Raw genomic sequence first — 21,553 nt, forward strand, 5'->3', positions numbered from 1 at the left:
TTTGGAAGAATTTGCTAGCAAAAGATATTTCTTAGAATACGATAAATTATTAAAAATCGATAGATAAAAGAGTTGTGGAAGTAAAAAATTTAAACAGTTGATTCAGATGTAACAAAGAAATGTTACGAATATGAGTAAGATTGTTAACTAGAATGGTCAGAGGACCAACAATTAGATAAATAATTTTAACATGACCTCAATGGTCATTCAATAAGGAAACATGAACCGAAATATTAAACAGAACAATAGTAAGAGAAGATTGGTGTTATACAAACAAATTAAATGTTGTATTAGATTGTTAAAAGTCTTATACAAATTCAAAGGAAAGAAGATTATACGATCATATAGAAAGGAGAAAATAAACGTATGACTATTGTAAGATGACTATTGGGTAAAATTTCACGGACAAAATTTATTTTAAGGGGGGGAGAATTGTAACACCCCTATGTTCGGTAGTGCGTTCTACTATTTCGGTGACCAGTGTCTGTACAGACAGCTAGAATACCTAGAACTACACTTAAATGTTAGTGAGGAGACATAAAATAATGAAATACAATAGAGGGAAATACAAGAAAAATAAAGGAAAAATAATAGCAATGAAATGTAATCAAGATAAACGAGCCAAAAACCGTAGCGATGGGTGACCGCACTGAAAAGTTGCGGCGTGGACCGTTGACTAGCCCTAGACTGCGGTGAACCCTGGAAAATATTTTTAAGACTTAAATAAACATCTATTGCAGTATAAATGACATTAGAAATTTCAAAGAAAAATTAAGTAATTAGTACAAAGAAAAATGAGAAATCGAGAAACCGACAAAATCGGTGTTACCGAAAAATCAGGAATACAATCCGAATAGGGGCATTGTGGTCATTTGATACCCTGAGTTTCCATTTGACCTAAATGTCTATTAAAAGTAAATGATATTAAACCTTGAAAATATCATGAAAATTAAAGTGGTGGTACATAATTTAAATAGTAAAAGAAATGAGGTAAAATGTGCGAATTGTGAAACTTTTGATTAAACTAATATTACTTTACATTAGTGCTCCACTAACCTCAAGAAGTTGATAGCAAATTTAAGAGGTTTTAGTGAAGTTTTGGTCAAGCTTCAAAAGAGGCAAGTGGTTGTTTTCATTTCTTGTTTCATTAAAATTGTAACTAAAGTTGTAGTGAGTTGATTTATGGAAGAAAAGTTGAAGTTTGGTGAGTTAGGATGATATTATATTTCGGCAGCCATGGTAGTTCAATATGTTTAACTTGTTTCTACATGTAAGTGGTAGTTTGAGGTGTTGAATTAAGTGTTTAAATGTATTGAATTTGATTTCCATGTATAAAGTTTGAATGATAAGTTTGAAAAGTGAAAATGGAAGTTTGATGTGAATGTATTACTTGGGCAGCCTCTGAAGGAACGGAAGCGTGAAAAACACAAGTTTATACCATTGAATTCAAAAATTTTCACCTAGGGTCACATGCATCATGAAAGATTTATTTTTATCTATTTGATTTCAATGATAAACAACATATTAAAACTCTTTTAATATGTTTTTGGATCTGTATTTTCCATTTAAGATTTTAAAATTAATCAGATTAATTTTAGAACCCTAGATTAAATCAAGAACGATTACACTAACCTCTTGATGAACTCCAGCGTGTCTGCGCCTTTGAGATTCGTCTTCAGGACACCAGATGTTGTCCCTCTAGCTTGTCCACACCAAGAACACCTATGGCAGCCCTTGAATAGCTTCTAAAGCTTTTTTTATTAATTAGAAAATCAAGTTCTGCCTTTTAAGAGATTAAAGATGTAAACAGGACACTAGAAACAATTTCTAGTGTTCTTAATTCAAGAGATTGATGGCTAATCTCTTTGAATTGATGAGAGATGAAGAAGAAGAGAAGAAAACCCTCAAAGTGGCGTGACAAAGGAGTGTGGCTGTTAGTTGTATTTTATTTTCTCATAACAACACTTAAATAGCTAGGTTAACACATTAAACCCTTGCCACATGTCACCCTTTGATTAGCTCTAGGTTTAAATGACCCAATCACATTGTGCCAAGTGTCAAACCTATATTTAATCTTGATTTTAATCATCTTACATGATTAAAAAAACATTTGGCAAGCTTATGTGTAATCCCATGTGTCACCATCTCATGGTGCCACGTGTCACACGGCAAAATGACCAAAATGCCCCTGTGTCTTAATTTTGAGTTCTCAACCCAAAATAATTATTTTTCTTCTTCTAATTAATTTATATCAAATATAAATTAATTAATTAATCTCTATTAATTAATTTCTCATTAATTAAATTCATATTTAAACACTTTAAATATAAATTTAACTTATATTATACATCCAATAATCTAGATTTGGTTTCAAGTCATGCTAGGGACTTTGCAATCTAATTGTAAACCAAACCTATTTAATTAATCAATTAAACTCTTTAATTAATTAATTAAATCATATTTAAATAGGTGATAACTTGTGTATGTGTGTGACTTACTAGGCTCATCACTAATTGGCAATGAGACATGATATCAACTCTTAATTTCATCAGAACTCTTTCTTACCATAAATGATTTCTCTAAATCATTTTATGAACCTCATAGACCATGGTTAACACCTAGCATAGCATGCCATGGCCACCCAATTAGTAATAAGGTTTACCTTAAATGAACCTATAATCATATGTTACCATGCACTAGAATCTCTATGTTACAATATCCCAAATCAAGCTTTAGTCATGGTTTATATCAAACTCCATTTGATATGAATATTATGTTCTCTTTTAATTCCTGTTCTTGATTAAAAGATTTTATCATCAGAAACTCTTTTCTGAATAAATCTATCTGTCCTGGCCAGGAACTTGAAACATCAAGAACAATTAAATGAACATAGGATTTTATCTCTATTTACTTAGAGGAATAGATTCCATCTTGATCAACACCTACCTCCATATATAACTAGTAGGAGCCAACAGATGCCCATATACCCATACACAGTACAAGTATGAAAGCAGTATCAAACTCAAACTACCTATATACATGATAACTGTGCTATCTCAGGTCTAAAGATTATATGCACTGATATGATTTATGACAAAACATTGACAAGAGTAAACTCTATGTGCTTGTCATAAGTGTCACTGGTTCGACCTACTTGTCATGTATAAGTGCCTATCATGTTTGTTATATGGCATGAGACTCACCATTCCATCTTATTTATATCTCATATTAACTTGGGAACAAACATGAATACAAACTATATCGATAAGTCATGTCCTTATTATGAAGTATCCTTGATTGTGAACCTATTTATGATACTTTGTGCTAGAAATATTGTCACTCATATTCTTAACAACTTAAAAATAATATTTCTAACAAAATATCAATGGACCTTTTCTATTACACATAAATATATTATATAAATAGAAAAGTGGAAATGCCTTTTATTAATAAAAATATGTACAAGATACATACTAAATGATATGCTCTAGGGCATACTACTAACAATCTCCCACTAGCACTAGAGCCATTCATTACAATATCTTAGACCTATCTTCTCAAGATGTCGGTCTAGCGAGTGCGTGACATAGGCTTAGTGAATGGATCAGCTGGATTTTCAGCTGATGCTATTTTTCTGCATGGCTATATCGCCTTTGCCCAACTATATGTCTGATAATGTGGTAGTGCCTTTCTATGTGTTTGGATTTTGGGTGAGACCTTAGTTCCTTAGTCTGTATGACTACTCCATTATTGTCACAGTGTAGTGGAACTGATGACTCAATGGAAGGAACTACTGTAAGTTCTGTCACGAACTTCTTTATCCAAAGCGACTTCCTTTGCGACATCGATGCGACAATATACTCGACCTCTGTAGTGGAATCTGCGATCGTGCTCTGTTGGAACTCTTCCAACCGATCGCACCTCCATTACAAATGAACACATATCCAGAGGTAGACTTTCTATCATCGATATCTGATTGGAAATCAGAATCAGTATAACCATCCAATTGTAAGTGTCCGCCTCCATAAATCAAGAATAAATCCTTAGTTCTTCTCAAGTACTTAAGGATATTCTTGACAGCTATCCAGTGTTCCAAACCTAGATTGGATTGATACCTGCTAGTCAAACTAACAGCATATGCGATATCCGGCCTAGTACACAACATTGCATACATTAAACTTCCAATAGCCGAAGCATATGGAATCCTGGCCATCTTATCTCTTTCTTCAGGTGTCTTTGGAGACATCTCTTTAGAAAGATGGATACCATGTCTCACTGGTAACAATCCTCTCTTGGAATCAAGCATGTTAAACCTCTTTAACACATTTTCCAAGTATAGACTTTGGGATAAACCAATTATTCTTTTCGCTCTATCTCTATAGATTCGAATCCCAAGAATATAGGTTGCCTCCCCTAAGTCTTTCATGGAGAATGCATTTGACAACCATACCTTTATAGTCGTCAACATACCTGTGTCATTACCCATCAATAGTATGTCATCCACATATAAGACAAGGAAAGTGATAGCACTGTCACTAACCTTCTTATATACACATGGCTCATCCTCATTTTTGATAAAACCAAAGGATTTAATGGCTTCATCAAAACGAATGTTCCAACTCCTCGAAGCTTGTTTCAACCCATAAATGGATCGCTTTAGCTTGCATACCTTGGAACCATCTTGGGATTCAAATCCCCTAGGTTGTTCCATGAAAATGTTTTCTGCAATGTATCCATTGAGAAAAGCTGTTTTGACATCCATCTGCCAAATCTCATAATCATAGTATGCAGCTATTGCTAATAAAATCCTAATTGATTTAAGCATGGCAACAGGCGAGAAAGTCTCCTCATAGTCGATTCCTTGCCTTTGGCAAAACCCTTTCGCTACTAGCCTTGCCTTATAGGTCTCTACCTTTCCATCAGAACCAATTTTCTTCTTGAAAACCCATTTGTTCCCTATAGGTATAATACCTTCAGGTGGGTCAACAAGATCCCAAACTTCATTCTTATACATGGAATCAATCTCGGATTTCATAGCATCAATCCATTTTGAAGAGTCTATATCTGATATAGCTTCTTCATAGGTAAGTGGATCATCTCCATGATCTACTTCTTCATGAGTAGACAACTCTTGTTCTTCTTCATGAAGAAAAACATATCTCATCGGGTGGGTGAGATACCACAGTTGTTCTATGAGGAACAGCTGTAGATGTTTCATCAACGGGTATTGGTTGACTAGATGGATCTATATCCATCTGATCTGTTGGTTGGTCAGAATTCTCTAATTCTAACTCTATTTGCCTTCCTTTGCCTCCTTCTTGAACAAACTGTTGTTCAAGAAATGTGACATCTCTACTTATCACAACCTTTTGTGAAGTAGGCAAATAAAAATAATATCCAAAACTATCTTTTGGATATCCAACAAATCGACCTTTTTCTGATCTGGTCTCCAATTTATCAGTGTTGACTTTTGATATAAGTGGACAACCCCAAATCTTAACATGCTTAAGACTTGGTTTTCTTCCATGCCATATCTCATAAGGTGTGGAAGAAACGATTTTGATGGAATCCTATTCGAATATACAAAGTGATTCTAATGCAAATCCCCAAAGAAGATTGGCATATCAGTATAGCTCATCATACTACGTACCATATCCAATAGGGTACGATTTCTCCTTTCAGATACACCATTCAGCTGTGGCGTTCCTGGAGGAGTCAGCTGAGAAACAATGCCATGCTCTCTCAAGTATTCATCAAATTCAGTACTCAAATATTCACCTCCACGATCTGATCGAAGAGCTTTAATATTCTTTCCTGTTTGATTTTCTACTTCAGATTTAAATTCTTTGAACTTTTCAAAAGATTCATGTTTGTATTTCATCAAATACAAATACCCAAACCTTGATTTATCATCAGTAAAGGTAATAAAATAATGAAAACCCCCTCTAGCCATTTCTTTAAATGGACCACATACATCACTATGTATTAGCTCCAAAATATTTTCAGCTCTTAGCCCTTGTCCAACAAAGGGTGATCTAGTCATTTTGCCCTGAAGGCAAGATTCACAAGTTGGAGTAGGCTCAGAGCCCAATGAGGATAGAATCCCCATTTTCTCCAATTTTGCAATCCTATCTTCTGCAACATGACATAACCTTAAGTGCCAAATATATTTTGAACTTGAGTTGGTTTTCACCATGGCATTGTATTCTTGTAGATTGCTATACTCTGGCCAGTGGAAACATTTTCTTACTGGCAATGGAAACACTTTCCTGTTTTCAATGGAAACACTTTCCTGTTGGCAGTGGAAACACTTTCCTTTGCCTTTGTCAGCTTTGGTCTTTCTTTTCTGTTTAGCTATTTTCTTGGAAGGACCAGGAATCTGAGGTTTCTTTTTCCTATTGCCCTTCTTCTTGTTGGACTTTCCAGTAGAAGAAGATGCAACCAAAGCTACCTCTTTTCCTTTATTGCCTGGCATATTCTTTTGGGCAATAACCAGCATGTTGAGTAAACCAGCTAAGGTGCATTCCTGTTTAGTCATATGGAAATTTGTCACAAAATTCCCAAAAGACTCAGGAAGGGACTGAAGGATCAAATCCGTCTGTAGTTGGAAATCCATGTTGAAGTCAAGATGTTCCAACTGCTCAATCAGCCGAATCATCTTGTGGACATGATCCCCAATATTCTGTCCCTCAGACATCCTCATACGGAATAGCTGTCTAGATATCTCATACCTAGCATTCCTGCTGTGCTCACCATACAACTCTTGTAGGTGAAGGAGGATCTCACTCGCACTCTGCATGTTCTCATATTGCTTCTGTAACTCATTACTCATGGAAGCAAGCATGTAACACTTAGCTCTCATATCATGCTCCTTCCACTTGTCCAAAGTATCATGTTCCTCTTGTGTGGCCTCTGGAGGTAAGGGACCAGGAACATTTGAATCTAGAACATATCCTATATGTTCAAGGTTCAGGACAAGTTTCAAATTTCTTAGCCAATCAGACAAATTAGGTCCTGTCAACCTATTGTGATCAAGTATGCTTGCAAGGATATTGGATGGTAGTGGTTGTTTTGTGCTCATTAATATCAGAAAATTAATTGCAGAAATAACCAGATTAATTAGTAAATGTATCATGTAATTAACCAAAATGATTATGGTTTTTTAATCAAATTGGTCCTCCCACTAACTTAGCGAATCCTACACTTCCAAAGTAGAAAACGGAAATTCTAGTTGGATGGATTTCTAGTGGGTGATTGAATTCTTATAATTCTATTGATCATCCTCAGGTACATTCGTTATTGAAATTACAATAAACTATAAGTGAGCAACTCCTTGCCCATCACATCTCATGTGAGGTTCAATCCTTTACCTAGCCCCTAATGCTCAAAATCTCAGGTACATCCATTATTGACTTATCTTGCATTAGTTAAGTTGATCCCATTGAGCCAGTAATTATGCAAATAATTTTAATGTCCTCAGGTACATCCAATATTGGCCACTAAACCATTTACATATTTACAACATCTCATGCTTAACGATTATTCTTAAGAAAATCTCTTAAATTAATTGCATCTCATGCAACTATTTAAAATTTCTTAAAATAATTGCCCCAATGGAGGGCCTATGTTATAATTACTTTAATTATAGCATTTCCAACTTAATCATTTGTTTGGAAGATTTTATGGTCATTCTAATTACTATTAAGGTCTCACTTTGCACATTATCCATTTAGCATGCATATATCATATAATTGCATACATTCCCATACATCTCATGCATTCATGGATAAGCAGTAAATCTGGTATGAACATGGACTTTCTAAGGGATTCAATTCTGAGCCATCAAGAATTGAATCAGGGCATTCCTAGGTGTATTTCATTCATTCATTTTACAAGAGTTGCTGAAGGAGTACATAATCAACACTTGATCTTGAATTCCTCCCACTGGTCCCACCAATGCTCTTGACCTCCTTGAACTTCTTGCAATCCAATATTACACAGTAATCCTTGGCATACCAAGGCGAATTTACAAGAACTTAAATAAATGAAATTACAACCCAAAAATTATTACAAACTTAATAATACATGCCCAAAATAAATTAAAATAAATTAATTAATTTACAATCCTAAAGAAACATAAAAGAAATAAATCCAATCACATTGGTCTTTTATAGTCCATGATCATCCATCATGCATATCACTATTTAACAATTAAATAAAACATACATACTTAAATTAAATTGAATATCTCATATTCAACTTAAAAATCCATATCTGAATATGATTCAAATAAATTTAAAAATTCAGATTTGAATCTCATTCAAAGAAATTTAAAAATTCATATTTGAATCACATTCAAACAACTTCAAAAATTCAGATTTGAATCACATTCAAACATTTTTTAAAAAATCAGATTTGAATCACATTCAAACATTTTTTAAAACATCAGATCTGAATTTTATTCAATCAATTTTAAAAATCAGATTTAAATATGATTCAAACAACTTCAAAAATTCAGATTTGAATCACATTCAAACAACTTTTGAAATTCAGATTTGAATCACATTCAAACAATTTTTAAAATTCTGATTTGAATCATAATTTAATTGTGTGATTAAAAATCCTAATTAAACATTTTAATTAGTCATATGATGAACCTTTCATCATGCAACAATTGCAGAATTTAATAACAACCATGCGCACCATGTTGGAGTTCATCAAGCATGCCACCACACCTTGCTTTGCAACCAGCAATAATCTCTTGATCTCATGATCAAACACATAATTAAATTATATAATCAACAATCTAAATGGCAAATATAGTGGCTCTGATACCAATTGAAGGAACGGAAGTGTGAAAAACACAAGTTTATACCATTGAATTCAAAAATTTTCACCTAGGGTCACATGCATCATGCAAGATTTATTTTTATCTATTTGATTTCAATGATAAACAACATATTAAAACTCTTTTAATATGTTTTTGGATCTGTATTTGCCATTTAAGATTTTAAAATTAATCAGATTAATTTTAGAACCCTATATTAAATCAAGAACGATTACACTAACCTCTTGATGAACTGCAGCGTATCTGCGCCTTTGAGATTCGTCTTCAGGACACCAGATATTGTCCCTCTAGCTTGTCCACACCAAGAACACCTATGGCAGCCCTTGAATAGCTTCTAAAGCTTTTTCTATTAATTAGAAAATCAAGTTCTGCCTTTTAAGAGATTAAAGATGTAAACAGGACACTAGAAACAATTTCTAGTGTTCTTAATTCAAGAGATTGATGGCTAATCTCTTTGAATTGATGAGAGATAAAGAAGAAGAGAAGAAAACCCTCAAAGTGGCGTGACAAAGGAGTGTGGCTGCTGGTTGTGTTTTATTTTCTCATAACAACACTTAAATAGCTAGGTTAACACATTAAACCCTTGCCACATGTCACCCTTTGATTAGCTCTAGGTTTAAGTGACCCAATCACATTGTGCCAAGTATCAAACCTATATTTAATCTTGATTTTAATCATCTTACATGATTAAAAAAACATTTGGCAAGCTTATGTGTAATCCCATGTGTCACCATCTCATGGTGCCACGTGTCACACTGCAAAATGACCAAAATGCCCCTGTGTCTTAATTTTGAGTTCTCAACCCAAAATAATTATTTTTCTTCTTCTAATTAATTTATATCAAATATAAATTAATTAATTAATCTCTATTAATTAATTTCTCATTAATTAAATTCATATTTAAACACTTTAAATATAAATTTAACTTATATTATACATCTAATAATCTAGATTTGGTTTCAAGTCATGCTAGGGACTTTGCAATCTAATTGCAAACCAAACCTATTTAATTAATCAATTAAACTCTTTAATTAATTAATTAAATCATATTTAAATAGGTGATAACTTGTGTATGTGTGTGACTTACTAGGCTCATCACTAATTGGCAATGAGACATGATATCAACTCTTAATATCATCAGAACTCTTTCTTACCATAAATGATTTCTCTAAATCATTTTATGAACCTCATAGACCATGGTTAACACCTAGCATAGCATGCCATGGCCACCCAATTAGTAATAAGGTTTACCTTAAATGAACCTATAATCATATGTTACCATGCACTAGAATCTCTCTGTTACAAAAATCGACTCAAGCTCGAGTCATGGTTTATATCAAACTCCATTTGCTATGAATATTATGTTCTCTTTTAATTCCAGTTCTTGATTAAAAGATTTTCTCATCGAAACTCTTTTCGAATAAATCTATCTGTCTGGCCAGAACTTGAAACATCAAGAACAATTAAATGAACATAGGATTTTATCTCTATTTACTTAGAGGAACAGATTCCATCTTGATCAACACCTACCTCCATATATAACTAGTAGGAGCCAACAGATGCCCATATACCCATACACAGTACAAGTATGAAAGCAGTATCAAACTCAAACTACCTATATACAAGATAACTGTGCTATCTCAGGTCTAAAGATTGTATGCACTGATATGATTTATGACAAAACATTGACAAGAGTAAACTCCATGTGCTTGTCATAAGTGTCACTGGTTCGGCCTACTTATCATTTATAAGTGCCCATCATTTTTGTTATATGGCATGAGACTCACCATTCCATCTTATTTATATCTCATATAAATAACTTGGGAACAAACATGAATACAATCTTTCTGGACAAGTCATGTCCTTATTATGAAGTATCCTTGATTGTGAACCTATTTATGATACTTTGTGCTAGAAATATTGTCACTCATATTCTTAACAACTTAAGAATAATATTTCTAACAAAATATCAATGGACCTTTTCTATTACACATAAATATATTATATAAATAGAAAAGTGGAAATGCCTTTTATTAATAAAAATATGTACAAGATACATACTAAATGATATGCTCTAGGGCATACTTCTAACAGCCTCGTGGTGAAGATTGGTAATGTTTAAGTTCATGAAAAGTGATTGAATTATGGTACAAAAAATGGCAGCATATGTATATGAAATAGTGGTGATAATTTATGTAATTTGGTAGTGTAAATTGTATGTATTGGTTAGGAGTAATATATGGAAAATTGTTTAGAATTGGATATTGTAAATTGGGAGTTATAATTCGTGTATGTAAGCTGATGGTATTCTGCCCAAAGTTGCTATAATGTAAACTATTGAATGAGCATGGTATGGTATAATTGCAGAATGGTTTGGGAAGTAAAGATGCATTTGTTGAATGTGTATCTAGATTAATGCTTTTAAAATGTGTTAAGGGCAGTATATGTTTTAGGCTATATATGGAATTGTGTGACTCCAATTGGTATGAGGCCAATTGGTGGTGAAACTAGGCACAAAATGTGCCAATTTTCATGAAGAAAACCTACCTAAATTTTGTCCAAAAAGTGACATGAGAATTGACCAAATCTAGATTAGTGACTTTGCAAACTTGAAAATTGACCATTTGGACAGCTATTAGTTTTTTGGCCATAACTCACTCAAAACTGGTCCAAATGACTTGAAATTTATACCATGGATAGCTTAGACATAGAGCTACAACTCTTATGAAGACACCAAAACCCAGAAATGACCATAAGCAAGTCAAAATGCTTGCACAAATTCGGGTATAAAAACTGCCAGAATCGGAAATGACCTAAAAATGACCTAAGTTTGCCATTTTAGTGCAATCTGTCCAGCAATAGTAAAATGACCATAACTTGGTCTGGTAAACTCCAAATGACCTAAAATTTGTGGCAAAAGTTCACTAAGACATAGACTTACAAGTTTATAATTCTAACCAGAACCTAGAAACTGAGGGAACTAGGTCATCCGGCTAGGTCAAAATCCGATAAATTGCAATAAAATGCAATACACTTGAAAATGAAATTAGTAACATATAACAACACTTGAGGATTATAAAATGTGACATATTGGTAACATTAAAATTAATTCACCTAGTGTGCATTAAAGGTCAACATTATAGGTTGACTAATGAAAGGAGTAGTATCAATAAAATTTAATTATGGAACCTTATGATTAGAAACAATTTAACTGAGTACTGAAACACTTTAAATTGTATGTTTCAGTGGAAAAGGATATTGAAGAGCATAAGGAACATTGAGTCAAGGCCAAGAGGCAACTCATTCGAGGTCTGTGCACAATACTTTTTATATTCACTGCTTTTACTAGAAAATTTATTTGGAGAAATGAGTTATGAATAATTTTTTATTGTTTTGGCTTTGGGATTTTTATTTGGAAATTATTGTGTTGCCTACTTTGCAAATGGAAATTTTGAGATAAAATGTGATTTGTGGTTTGTATGAAATATTTAAATATTGTGATTTAGAATTGTTTTGATTCGCACTTGGCATGGCAGTCCCTTACTCTGTTCCTCCTCCACTTGTGGGGTTGAGTTTGATATTTGACTATTTTCCTCCCTCTCTGGCTTGCCAGTCTGAGGTGAGTTTGGATGAGTACTCATTAGCTAGCTAGCCACTTCCCTCATTGATTTCGATTAGTGGGGTGAGTTTGCCTTATCGTGGTGTACAACACGGCATGTTCGGAAAAGTTTGTGTCATGACCTAAGTTGTGTTATTGATTGGCAACACTGTGTTATTCAATTGTTTGATCAAATTTGTGTTATACGAGCTTTGAAAAATTGTGAATTGTTTGAATTGTAAATTGTCAATAAAAGTTTTATATACCGCATTTTAAATTGTTATTGTGCACCACTGAGTAAATTTTACTCAGCGATAGCTTTTTCATTGCTGTCGCAGGTAGATAGACGGACAGAGCTGCAGAGTAGGCTACTTGTACTACATTTTGAGATTTTGCTGGGTATATAGAGTATACCATATTTTTGTAATTTTTGTTGTAATGTATGTGCAATGTATGTATATATTGTATTTGGTCTTGAGTAGTTATAAACTAAAATTGTAAATTATTTTGACTTGTAAAAATATTATAACATATTTCTCTTATCTCAACTTTTGGAAACACTGAAAAATTGATGTTGAATTGAGTTGACAAATGTTGAGAAATTTATTGTGTTGAACTATTATTGGAGTTTGGGATTGAACAAATTTATTGGAAGTGCTTTTTACAAGTTTTTGAAGAACTGTTTTATTCAAAATACAGATAGCACTCTGCCAAAATTTTTACAGAAATTATTGATACTTCATATTTGTTAATTGGTTCACTTCAGAAAAAAAAATTTTATACCTGTCAAAAGTGCTCATCACTGTAAAAAGAAATAAGAAAAGGTTTAAAATCCCTCGTAGTGTATTTAATGAGTTATCGGTAGGCAAAGTTTGGTAATTCATTAGGTATACTACAGGATCATGTTATGCCTTACAGAGGGGTAAGGTGTGATAATGGGGAGCTCCAATGCTGTTTGTAAAGAAGAAGGATGAGACTTTGAGGTTATGCATCGAATACCGGTAGTTGAATAAAGTGACTGTGAAGAACAAGTATCCGTTTCCTAGAATTGATGATCTGTTTGATCAGTTGAAGCGAGTAGGAGTATTTTTCAAAATTGATCTCAGATCAGGGTATCATCAATTGAGGGTGAAGGATGCAGATGTGCTAAAGACTGCATTTAGGACCCGGTATGGGCATTTTGAGTGTCTAGTGATGCCCTTTGGCCTAACAAATGCACCAATAGCATTCATGGACCTTATGAACTGTATCTTCTATCCATACCTAGATCGGTTCGTAGTGGTCTTTATTAATGATATTTTAGTGTATTCCAAGACCAGGGGAGAACATGATGAGTATTTGAGGATTGTTTTGCAAACCCAAAGAGAAAAGAAGCTGTATGCTAAGTTGACTAAGTGTGACTTCTGGTTGAGTGAGATTGCATTCCTTGGACACGTAGTGTCAGCTGATGGGATTAGAGTGGATCCCAAGAAAATAGAAATAGTGATGGAATGGAAGCCTCCTAGAAATACAACTGAGGTCAAAAGTTTCTTGGGGCTAGCTGGGTATTATAGAAGATTTGTGAAGGGATTTTCTTTAATAGCTGCTCCAATGACCAAGTTGTTACACAAGAATGTCAGATTTGACTGGAATGAAAAATGTCAAGCTAGTTTTGAGAGGCTGAAGGCTATGTTGATAGAGGCACCAGTGTTGACATAGCCGGTATCTGGGAAAGACTTTGTGGTCTATAGTGATGCCTCACATAATGGGTTAGGGTGTGTATTGATGCAAGAGGAAAAGGTGGTCGCCTATGCTTCCAGGCAGCTAAGGCCATATGAACAGAATTACCTTACCCATGATCTAGAATTTGCAGTAATTATCTTCGCACTGAAGATATGGAGGCACTACTTTTATGGTGAAAAGTGCTACATTTACACAGACCACAAAAGTCTGAAATATTTGCTAACCCAGAAGGAGCTCAACCTTAGAAAGAGGCGATGGATTGAGTTCCTGAAGGACTATGATTGTGTGATTGACTACTATCCTGGGAAGGCAAATGTAGTTGCTGATGCTTTGAGCAGAAAATCCATCATAGCCTCATTGAATGCCCGTCTATCCTTGGCTCGAGATGGAGCCATTTTGGCTGAGTTGCAAGTGAGGCCAAACCTGCTACAGTAGATTTTAAATAGGCAGAAGGTAGATAAGAAGTTAATGACTATATGAGCAAAATCTCAGAAGGGAAGGCAACTGACTATGAGGTGAAAGCAGATGGGTTTCTGTACTATAAAGGAAGAGTGTGTGTACCAGATGATGGGGAATTGAAAGCCAGTATCCTAAAAGAGGCACACACCAGTGTTCATGCTATGCACCCAGGAAGTACAAAAATGTATCATGACCTGAAGCTTCATTATTGGTGGCCTAGTATGAAGAAAGACATAGCTGACTATGTGACTAAATGCTTGAAATGTCAGCAAGTCAAGGCAGAACATCAAGTTCCATCGGGTTTGCTACAGCCTATATGCATACCTGAATGGAAATGGGATCGAGTCACCATGGATTTTGTAAGTGGTCTACCTCTCACCCAGAAGAAGCATGCCGCAGTATGGGTGATAGTGGATAGATTGACAAAATCAACACACTTTTTGCCAGTTAGGACTTACTACTCACTGGAAAAGTTAGTAGAATTGTATATCAGTGAGATAGTTAGACTGCATGGAATTCCACTTTCCATCATATCTGATCGAGACCCAAGGTTTACATTGAGATTTTGGAAGAAGTTGCATGAATCCTTGGGTACACAACTCCACTTCAGCACAGCTTTTCATCCTCAGACGGATGGGCAATCAGAAAGAGTAATCCAGGTAAACAATTAAAACCAATTGAACTAATACAAATATTGAACTGAAATGATAATAATAACATGAAATATATATCAGGTCCTTGAGGATATGCTGAGGAGTTGTATCATTGAGTTTGAGGAAAGTTGGGATAGATACCTTCCATTGGCAGAATTTGCGTACAACAATAGCTACCAAGCTAGCATCCAAATGGCCCTGTATGAAGCATTGTATGGGAGGAAATATAGAACTCCAGTGTGTTGGACTGAATTGGGCAAAGATAAACTGGTAGGGCCAGACCTGGTGAAACAGACTGAGGAGAAGGTAAAGCTAATCAAAGCCAATCTGAAAGTTACCTCAGATAGACAGAAATCTTATGCCGACCTGAATAGAAAAGAAATAGAATATGCAATTGAAGATAAGGTGTTCCTCAAGGTGTCACCATGAAAAAAAGTATTGAGGTTTGGAAGAAAAGGTAAGTTAAGCCCTAGGTTCATTGGCCCATATGAAGTCATTGAACGTGTGGGACCAGTGGCCTACAGGCTAGCTTTACCACCAGAGCTGGACAAGATCCACAATGTGTTCCACGTATCTATGCTAAGGAGATATCGCTCAGATCCTTCACATGTCATTTCCATGGAAGAAATTGAAGTACAACCGGATTTGACATATGAAGAAGAACCCATAAGGATCTTGGCTCGGGAAGTGAAAGAGTTGAGGAATAAGCAGATTCCACTGGTGAAAGTGCTTTGGAGGCACCACAACACCGAGGAGACAACTTTGAAAAGTGAAGAGACGATGAGGAAATAGTTCCCCTAACTGTTTGCATCAGGTAAATTTCGAGGACAAAATTTAAATTAGAGGGGAAGAGTTGTAATACCCTCAGTGTAGCAATTCCATACAGTCTACTGTTCAGGTGATCGGTGTCAGTCTGGACAACTAGAACGTCTGGAAAAATATTTAAAATAAAGTGAGGAACCATAATCAACTCAAATATTAATAAAAAAAATTTAGAAAAAAATTTTAGAAATAAAATACAACCAAGTTAAATGAGCCGTGCCCTAGCGATAGGTAACCAAGTGGGAAGTTGCGGTCCTCGCAACTAGGAGCCCTAAACCCAGGAGAAAATTCATAAAATAATTTTTGAGACTCTAGATAAGAGTCATTAAGGTTTCTATAGCATTAGAATGCCAAGAAAATGCTTAGAAAAATTTTTAGATCGGTACAGACGATTTTGGCTCAATAAGCCAAACGGAGGGCATTTTGGTCATTTCGTCTTTAGAGATGATTTTTGGCCGACTTGTCCAGTTAACTAAATAATTATTATGATATAAAATATGAATACATATTGCTAAAATTTAATTTAAAATGAGTAGAAAAGAAAAGAAAAGAAAAGAAAATGAAATAAAAGTCATATTTATAACATAAGCATGATGCAATTAAAATATTTTCACCAAACCAAATTTTGACACATCATTATAAACTACTTAAACATGAATAAAAGGAGATAAAAATTAAATAACTAAACAGCTATCTTCAACCTTTGGGCAGCCAAAAACGTAGAGAGAGAGAGAGAGGAAAGAAAACTCCATGAAAGCTCCACTAAGCTCCAAACTCCACTAAATTCCACCATAAATCTCATCCTCCCTTCATTAAAATTTACCCTTATCACTAGATCAAGCTTGAAGCAGCCATTAGAAGGAAAAATATTGAAGAATTACAAGCTTAAGTTGGGACTCAAGTAAGGTTAGTGTCCAATTCCTTGACTCTTTCCTTTAAATTCTTGTTAGAATAAAAATTTGAGCTAGGATATGTGTAATTTCTTTAAAAATAAACATGTTATAGTGTCACGCTATTTTTTGGCAGCCATGGACTTGTTATGGTGTTGATGATTTCTTTGGATTAAATGAGTGAATAGGCTGCCCTTGATATGATTGTATCACTCAAAATATTAGTTTATGAGTTTAGTGCAAGAAAATGAAATTTTGGAATTCTAGGGCTAGGGTTTGAAACTCAAATATGGGAGTAGATGCAATTGAACACAAAATGATGTTGTAATGGTCATGTAGTGACCATTTGGTAAGCTTTAAACTGAATATGAAGTGAATTGAGTCATTAAATGTTGGAAAGGGTAGGCTGCCTTGTGTGCTGCAGTCTAGACTCTTGGAGTTCAGTGTGTTTGGAGAGCCTTAACTGAACTTGTGTAGCTCCAATTGGTGCAAGGCCAATTGGAGGTCAAACTAGATACATAATTCTATAATTTTGGTGAAGGAACCCTGCCCAGAAAACCAACTCAAGTGGCTCTAAAAATTGACCTAATCCGGGTGACCAATATGTAGTCCCTAGAAAATGACCAAATGAATAGTGTTTATTTATTTGGTTATAACTCAGTGTAAAAAGGTCCAATTCACCTGAATTTTTACCAGTAGAAAGCTGAGACATAGCCCTACAACTTTCATGAAGAAAACAAACTCAAATTTTGACCATAACATGTCCAAAAACTGACTTGCAGTCAATGTACAAAAACTGCAGAATTGATTCTGCCCAAAAAATCTGGAAAAATTACAATCCGGCCAGTTATGGTGTTTTGGCCATAACTTGAGTTACAAAACTCCAAATGGAGTGATTCAAAAAAAGAAAAGTAACTAGACATAATAAGGAACAACTTTGATGAAGAACATTTGGCCAAATTCTCACTGTAGAATGGGCTAATGGAACAGTGAACTCTAGCACCCAAAACTGAAATTTCTAATTTATTCACCATTGGTTAGAAGTATGGATTGGCAACTAACGCCAACACTTTTGGGAACCAAAATGTGGTAAATTTATGTGATTAGGACTTATGTAACTATTATGCTTTGGAAAGTTAATAATTTGACCTAAATAGTAAAATGAATAGTAACCTTACATGTAAAGTATGAAAATTCAATCAATAACTTAGTAATGCGCCCTAGTACACCTAGTAAGATTAGTTTGGATAGGTTGGCATGTCAATAGGGTTCAGTTAGCAGTACTGCACATGGCATTATATCATTCTGTGATTTTATGGCTTTTAGCCATTCTGAAATTATGGTGATACTTGGCCTTGTGCCTAATAATTATTACAGCTTATTAGCTGTTCTGTTGCACACCGGGAGGTACATATGTGACTGATGGTGTGACGGCCCGAGATACTTAGTACCCAGTGCCAGTTTACCCATTTATCCAGTCCAGTCATCCAGTATAGGTTACTTGGGCAACTAAAAATGGAAGTTGATAAATTTAATGAAATCATTGATATAACAAGTGCCAAATAAATAGACTACAAATAATTTCAAAAAATTTGTCTGCATGAGACATCAATATATACACTGCATATTTATTTTCTTTTAGTTCTTTTATTTTATTATTGGCACCACTAAGCATTATTACTTAGCGCGTCGCTTTTTGTCACGCGTAGGTTCTGAAGAGATGGACAGAGAGCCCAGCAGACCACAGACTAGGTGAGGTCACAGATCTGCATAGAGTCAGAGTCACCTCTCATCTGTAGTGCATCAGTGGTAGGACCTTTAGGTCCCTTTTGAATTTTTGTTTTTGCATTTTGTAATGGGTACTAGTTTGTGATTTGTAAATTATGAACTCATGTAAATAGTAAATTGATGTAATCATATGTTGATGCACATATTTTGTAAAATTTCGTTAATTAATATAATTTGAGAATATCTTCATGAAATTAAATTTAATTTTGATTTGAATGAAATTGTGGATTCATGTTGAAAATTTGAGATGGTTGTGAATGTTGAAAATTGTTGAGACCATGTTGATGGTTATTGGAGTTTGAGAATATGGATGAATATTGGAAGTGTTTTTCATAGGTTTCGAAGAACTGTTTTCTCCATTTTTAGCCGGTACTCTGCCGGATTTTCTATAAAATTTTTGGAATCTCAAATGAATTTATAATTTCTATAAGTGACTTAAATGAGTCAAATCTCCCAAATTGCATTTCTTCATCATAAAGAAATAAATTAAGGAAGAATAAAAATAATTGAGATCAAATATGGTGTTCCGGTACACAGTGTGGCATACCTTGCTCGGCTATGCTGTAGACAGGTAAGGGGTGTCACATATCTAAACTAAAATTACAAATGTATGAGAACATTCTAGAGCTAGGGTTTCACACTTCAATTAATTATAGAATCAATCTAATTCATTCAATAATTAGGAGATTATTACTTTGATGGAAATTAATTCTAAGGTATCCTAGATCCTCTCTCAAGGTATCTAAGGTGTATTTTAATTAGAGCCAAACCCTACTTTCCTTAGTCATTAGTCCTAATTAAAACCCTTTTAAGATCTATGATTAAATTTGGAATTCATCAAAGGTTATCAGCTTATCTCTAGGTCAAATTTCCTAGGTTTAAAATCTCGATTTTCTAATATTAACTTTCGCCTTTCAGTCCTTCAATTAATATCTGTAATCAATACTATATGGGTACCAACACATAGTATACATTAAGATCACAAGAGAATAAATCAAAGAATAAAATACCCAATGTATTAAATAAAATCAAACCAGATCCATAATGAAATTGAGAGTGCTATACCCTAACCCTAGAATAAAGAACCTACTAACCCATGGTGAGTTTTACAATCAAGTTTATAAAAAGATAAAGAGAAGACATGAGAAGAAAAAAAGAGTGAAAGAACCCAGAAAGAGAATTGCAGCCTTGGATTTTTGGAACTTCAGCTGAAAATCCCTTCTAGCAATCTTGTAGATCTTGTTTCTCCCTTGCCTCCCTTGAGATTGATATGCATCATTGAATATAAATTGGCTCAATGTAAATTCTCTCTCCCTCAATTCCTGACTTGTTATATTTATATATGGTGTAAAAACCCTAATTTCAGAGTCCTAGAAGCGTTAGGAGTCCATTTGGGTCAAGTTGAAAGCAAGAAAAGTCATACCAGAATTGCTGTCAGGGGACTTTACATAGGCCGTGTAGTGATACACTCCCCGTGTAAATTTTTGCCACTTCGTTTTTCAAGTTTTCTTTGGTCCAGAGAGTTACACGAGGTCCAGAAAGTTACACGGGGTAGGTTACACGGCCCGTGTAACGCTTCTGGCCTTGTATTCTTCACGTTTTGACCTCCAGATCTCTTCCAAACTCATCTTTAATTCTAGAACCACATAAAAACACCTGATAAAATATAAAAATCAATGAATTGAGTTGGATTACTATGTTTTCTAAAATAATAATGAAAACATATAAAAATAAACATAAAAGGATAATAAATGCTAACAAAATGTAATGCATGTTAACCTTAAATGTCTATATAATTTAATGCAATTATTATCTCACCTCTTATATGAGGGAGATCAAATCATTTCAATGTGCACATACCATGGTATCTAAAACAAAACAAAGCAAACACCAGCGTCACATTTACAAATGAGGGACGGGTAATAAGCATGTCAGGCATTAGTTGTGAGATTTGAAAGTAACATCATAAAACTCAATTCCATATTTGTGAGCAATTAATCACAATATTTATCATTTCCATGCAAATCTTAGCAATCAATACTTTCCATGTAAACCATAATTCAAATCACAATTTCCAAAATAAATTTCATTATAACAATAACAATACTCAAATAGTTGTTGGGTAAAATCATAACTTGATGAATATAAAACATGTAACAATAATACCATTTAATCAATAGGAATATGCAAACCATTTATTAAATTAGTATTAGTTATGCACAAACCTCAATTGGATCTCTTTATTTGTCCTAAGCCTTGTGACACCCCTTACCCGTGTACAGAATATCCGAGTAAGCAATGTCACACGGTATATCGGCACACTCTATTTTACCTTAATCAATTTTTGTCATAGTTTTGAATATAGTTTATGAAATATAATTTATTTAAGCCATTTATCAAAATTATTATTTATTTGAGGTTCCGAAAATTTTAAAGAAAATCCAGCAGAGTACCGGCTAAAAATGGAGAAAACAGTTCTTCGGAACCTGTGAAAAACACTTCCAATATTCGTATCTCATCACTCTCAAACTCTGATATCAAAATCTCAACAATTTTCAATTTCATTTCTCAATCATTCATCTAATGTGATAATCAAGTACAATTCACAGATAGATATTCACATTTTCCATTCACCAACACAATTTTCATTATTTACATGAACATCAAAATACATTACATAAATCTAAATACATATGAGAAAATAAAAAAAATTAGTTACAAAATATCAAAATGAAACCTAGTGTCCTACCAATGCACTTTGGAGGGTGAGGTG

The sequence above is a fragment of the Hevea brasiliensis genome, chromosome 14, assembly GCF_030052815.1.
Source record: "Hevea brasiliensis isolate MT/VB/25A 57/8 chromosome 14, ASM3005281v1, whole genome shotgun sequence".
Lineage (NCBI taxonomy): Eukaryota > Viridiplantae > Streptophyta > Magnoliopsida > Malpighiales > Euphorbiaceae > Hevea > Hevea brasiliensis.